Genomic DNA, 6,000 nt, shown 5'->3' with positions numbered 1-6,000 from the left:
TTGGCTTGGGACGTAAGCTGCTTCTTATTGGGACCTGGAGTTTATTTCACAAGGTTCTGGCCAAAAAGCTGATACATTCCATATGGTGGAGGAGAAAGCAAAGCTACCGAGCGGATATATGGAGAGCCCCCCACCCACCACCAGACCAACTACCCAAACAACGCAGGCAGCAGGGAGCGGTCTCCGACCCAGAGTCATTACATTCCTGCTCAGATTTATTATGAGAAAGTAGGAACCGATTGCTCATGTTTACAACAAAAAATATCCAAATTGTATTCATATGTTTGACCCAGGTGGCCAACTTTTCTTATGGAATTCCTCGATGTTTTCTTAGGTTTTTATGGTGTTGATAAATAAAATGCAAGAATGACAGTGAAGACTGACACAGAAAGGGATATGAGGTGTAACGCATTTTAGGACAGAAATATAATACAGACAATAAAGCAAACCCATACAAATCAAAACTTACTAGCAATTTGAGATCTGCGGGAAAATCCAAGCTTGGTAACCACTTGTGACCACAATGGTGGCAGCTCTTGGTGGTTGTCGCTCATCATCTTTTATATCGCTTTACATTCCCTGTATTTATTTTTAGTAATTAAAACAGTTTAAAAAATAAAAATGAAACAAAATTCTAAAAAATTATGTTTAATATGAAAACATGATTTAAACAGTAGGTCCCTTTCTAATGACACATTCCCTTTGGCTCACAGACAAATTAGGCTCACATTTATAGGGCACCAAGTTGATTTCAGCTCCCGGTGACTACTGTATATTAATAGTGTCTCCTTTATGTGTCTTCAGGCTAAAATATTGGGGCCTTCATCCATCTCGTTGTCAGCCTGTGTCCTGGGGCACCATTGTATAATGGAGACCTCTTCTGTGAAGGGCCAGAAAGGTTACTGAGGATCCATATTGTGAAATAGGCCTTTGATGTAAGGGTCTACGAGTGACCCCATACTAATACGTATAGCCAGGAAGGGGCAATGGCCTCAGCCACTTGATGCTGTTGCTATTAATGGCTCAGAGTAGATGTTCTGCTTGGACACCTGGTCAAAAATTATCAGGTCTGGACTGATGCTACCAAGAATAGCTTGTCAGTTTAGGCTGTCTTGAATTTTAGGTTGTTTATAGCCCCTTTGTGACATAGCCTGACCACTTCAGGTTCTGGTTTTCAAGGCTGTATTTTTTGGTTTGGCTATTTAGGCCCAAAAATAACTTTTTATTCCATATTTAGGGATGGACTAAGGTTAGTGGAGGACTCCTGGGTAAAAAAAAAGTTGGCCAGGAGACTTCATCCCACCTCAGATCTCATGTGCAACCAGTCTTGAGCCTAATATAGGAGAGATGACCATGTATCCATGTGGCCAGGTTCTCTGAAGTCTATGGGAATATTGGACACATCTCTAAGGTGGATGGATCATTGACTGGCCATCAGGGAGGGTCATTGGTGGAGGCCCCTTACGTCCCCAGGGTGGTGGTTGTGCTTTCCTTAGAAGTATATCATAAAATATAATGTACATTTAAATAGCCTGCCGGCCTGCCCTCTTCACCACCCACGTCACGCCCTCTTTTCTCGGAACTTGAAAAAGAGGTATAAGTGGGTACACGGGGAAAGAGGTGCAGATTTTGCTGCAAAACGTCTTTGCGACAAAATCTACGCCTTGAATATGCCAAAAAGTGGCACGATTTTTTTCATAAATGACCCCCTAAATGTTCATAATAATCTCAAAGAAAATAAGTATTAACCTAATATATAGGTGAACGGGTCAGAGCTTTAATACCAGACACAGCCAGTCTACAAGGAAGGCGCTGTTTTTGAAAAAAGAAATCTCGGGCAAAGCTTTATAAGAGAATAGATGCGGGTCATACAGCTGTAACAAAAACTAATAAAAATTAAGATGAGAAAATATCAAATCAAAACAAAAAAGTATATAAAATAACCAAAAAATAATGCACAAAAACTTCTTGTCTCTGCCAGGAAAGTGAGATGTTCGGCTGCAGGTTTATTTTTAGGCAAGGCACTCCCGCCTGTCATGAATGGATAACTATGGCTCTGCTCCTGCCACTCTTCCTGCCTGATCCCAGGACCTTCTCTCCGACCCTGTCCTCAGCTCACTTTCTTCTCCGTTGCCTCCTGTCTGAGCAGCTGAGATAACAGGGAGCTCACTGGCGGCCTCGTCCCTCCGCTTCATTTTATCCATCCTCACACATGAAGAGGTAAAGAGGACGGTGAGGCCAGAGAAAAACGTTTCAGAGTGTGCAAAAATTTAGCCAATTTTTTTAAATTATCCATGGGTTTTGGAAATGTGCTGGAACTTGTAGTCAAAGGTCATACGTTTGGCCACGAAGGTCCCACTTGATTTGTGAACTTGAGTAGTCATTTTATGCAGGAACAGTGTTGTGTGCGGAGCCTGTACGGTGTAGGTCTCACCCCTTTTATGGCACGTCATGTCCGATGCCACATTGTTGGGCTTAGACACACCCTTTTTACTGAGACTCCACCGGTTCCATGAAGGTCCCACCCCTTTTGTGGCACATCTTGTCCTTTTCAGATGCAGAATCCTGGTGCCACATACAATTATGGCTTATGGAGGGCTGTTTTCTGGGAGAAGGTAGTCCTCCATATATTGTGTGGTAGACTCACCAGCTCCCCCTGTAGTCCTGGAGGACTCCTCCTCTTCTGGTAGATATTTCAGGAAAATTGGCAATGGTTTACATAAACAACCCTGGAAATAATTTAATGCAGAGATAACAGAGCGTAATCTTCTATGCAGGTGCCCAGGACCAAAGTGCTACCGGAACGTCCTGCTAAAGACATGGGCGCGAAGGGTGAGACTATGGTAGCCCAGAAGCTTTTATCCAGGTTGTCACTCTAAGGCCCCTTTCACACGAGCGAGTATTCCGCGCGGGTGCAATGCGTGATGTGAGCGCATTGCGCCCGCACGGAATCCGGACCCATTCATTTCAATGGGGCTGTGTACATGAGCGTTGGTTTTCACGCATCACTTGTGCGTTGCGTAAAAATCGCAGCATGTTCAATATTCTGCGATTTTCACGCAATGCTATCCCCAATAGAAGTAAATGGGGCTGCGTGAAAATCGCACCCGCAAGCAAGTGCGGATGCGATGCGTTTTTCACGGATGGTTGTTGAGAGATGTTGTTTGTATACCTTCAGTTTTTTATCACGCGTGTGGCTGAAATCCAAATGCTTCTCACAGCTGAGGCTTTGGTACAGTTGTATCGAATCCAGAAAATTTCATGAGATAATGGCAGGATGAGGTCTGCAAAGGGTTTCAGCAACACACTATTGTCATTCACTGACAGCAAGCAGACATCTTGAATATATCGAGGGATTGAATCTCAAAGTGCATTTGGAAAGTGCAAATCTGGTAAGCGACTTTAATAATTTTTCAATCAGTGCAGTGTTTCCCTGCAGAGTAACGTGATCCATCCGGAGATAAGCGCTCAGTTGCTCATTCCCCTGCCCTGGTTAATAGAATTAGCTCTGCTCTCTTAACCTCTTTTTTAGCGTGGTCTCCCCTCTGTATCGCCTTCTTCTGCCGGATCCCCCTCCTCCAACAATTCACCTGCTTCGGCTCGTGAGCTTTTGTGGTTGTATAAAATTCTGTATACCAAGTTTATGGTTACATGAAGCATTTTTTTTTTTTACTACAAACAGCGCCACCCTGGTCGATGGGCTGTGTCAGGTATTGCAGCTCGGATCCATTGCATTAGGGATATTAATGGGAATTCAATCACGAGCCCTTATGTAAAAATGTCTGATATAGCGGTATATGTACCCAAGGGGATACACTTCGTGTCTCTAGGGGGCACTGTGCTGGCATTGTGATTATCTCACCAAGAGCAAAAAGATTGGTCACGTTGAAGTCCAACTGCCCGATCCTTATCTTCCCAGACATCTGACAATGGAAGAGAGTCAGCACACCGTCATACCCATTAGATGGTCCTGTCAAAAACGGTGGTTGGGCCTACATACATCTAATGTGAATGGACATGCTCCTGTTCTGTATGGTTGGATAGCAGATCCTCAGGCTCACATCCGCTGGTGGACCTAAGGAACCACAGTCTGGGTGTAACTGGTTATACTGGTTGGTGTATTCTTTGATGCGTGTTGTGTCCTGTGTGTCTCCCGATGTAAACAGAAGGAAGAACATTCCTGGAGATTCCCAATCCACCACACCCCTAGAGAAGCAGTCAGTGAAAGCATGTAATGTAATCCAGGAACGGTCCAGATGAAGTTCTCCACAACTGAGAAGACCTCTGGCTGTGACATGAGGATGGAATGTCAAGAGGATTAAAGTGGCCGTACACAGTAGAGCAAAGTCAGCTGGACCCACAAATTTTGAGGGGCTATGGGAAAAGCGAAGAGGATCTGTTGGCTGAGCAAGCATTTGGCCAACACTTTTTGAATCTGTAAAGGCTTCTTTAGGTCTTTAGAAAAGAAATCTGTCCACATGGTCAGCTTGTGGGCTTAGTAAAGAAAGATAGATCTGTTCCACATCCAAACACATGGCCTGGTGGATGACATCTTAGGTGTCTCTACCATCTTTGTACATCAACCTGTCATGTCTCTTCATCAGAAGTGGTTCCTCTAAGACCGTATCAGTCTAGATTAGGCTGCAGAGTCTAAACAAGGCTCCCTGTTCTTCACCATTAACCCAAGGCAAGGTGGCATGAACTTGTAATTCCAGATCCCGGTCCACAGAATAATGACAGATGGGTGGTAGGTGAGCTGTAGGAGCTTTATCACTGTCCAGAATGTAGCCAAAGGTCGTCATTAGGAAAGTGGTCAGGATCTAAAAAGCCAGAGGATAAGGCAGACATAGTCAGAAGACAGGCCATGAGTCAGAAGGGACCAGGAGACAAATCCAAGGGATCTCTCCCTTGGCTTAACACAACCACCATTGCATATCTGATGCCAGAACTACTGGCCACAATAATTAAAAAATGGGGGGGAAGGGGGGGGGGGGTGACAAAGGAAATAAATGGCACTGGATAACTGAGAGTGTGTCATCCTCTTTAGAGGGATGTAGTGCACTATGTTAAAGGGGTTGTCCCATCTGGACATTTATGGCATATTGATAGGAACGGGGTCACCGCTGTGAATGGAGACCATGCTGCACATGCACAGCTTTCTCCATTCACTTTATTGGACCTCCAAAAATAGATGAGCATTGGCTTGATTATTTTTGGAAGTCCACTCGTGATGACTGGAGGAGTGGCTGCGCATGATTTCCAGTTCTTGAGATAGGAACAGGTCTTAGAGGTGGGACTTGTTCCCATCAGACATTTATGGCATATCTAATTGATATGCCATAAATGTTCAGATGGGACAACCCTTCTAGCATAGGGTCCAGATAACCCTATTGACCCAATCTTACCGCCTGGTAGGGTCAATCCTGCTGATTAAAATGATACCTATCTTGTGAAAATCGGTTGTGGCGTTCCTGAGAAAAATAAAGACTTTAATACATTGTGCAGATGAGGGCTTCAGTGCATGAGGGGTGGGGCCTAGCATCTCAGTGCACCTAAACTCCTTAGCTTCCCAGTGCTGGCCACGCCCCCCCCCCAGTGCCCTGAAACCCTGAATAAAATTACTTTTGTTTAGGAATGCTACAACTGATTTTCACAAGACAGGTATCATTTTAATCAGCAGGATCAATCCTACCAGGCAGTATGCTTAGTTTCATATGGTTGATCCTACTGATAAGTGCCCTTTAAGTCTCTGTAAGAACAGGCTTGTCTGAAATGGTCAGATATTTTCAGCCCCAAGTTTCTCTCTCTACTGTTATTAAACAGATAGCACAAGAAGGTACTGCTTTTAATCAGCCAGATAATCCAGCACTCCTTGAGTCACAGCCCTTCAGTTTAATGAGGTGTAAGTGAGTCCTGTGTACATACAGTGGAACAGCACCAAAAACATCTGCAAGGAATGCACAGAATGTCACTGTGGTATTTGGGAACAGATGCCCTTTA

This window comes from Bufo bufo, chromosome 7, assembly GCF_905171765.1.
Source record: "Bufo bufo chromosome 7, aBufBuf1.1, whole genome shotgun sequence".
Taxonomy (NCBI): domain Eukaryota; kingdom Metazoa; phylum Chordata; class Amphibia; order Anura; family Bufonidae; genus Bufo; species Bufo bufo.
The sequence above is the reverse complement of the archived record's forward strand: the minus strand, read 5'-3'. Positions refer to the sequence as shown.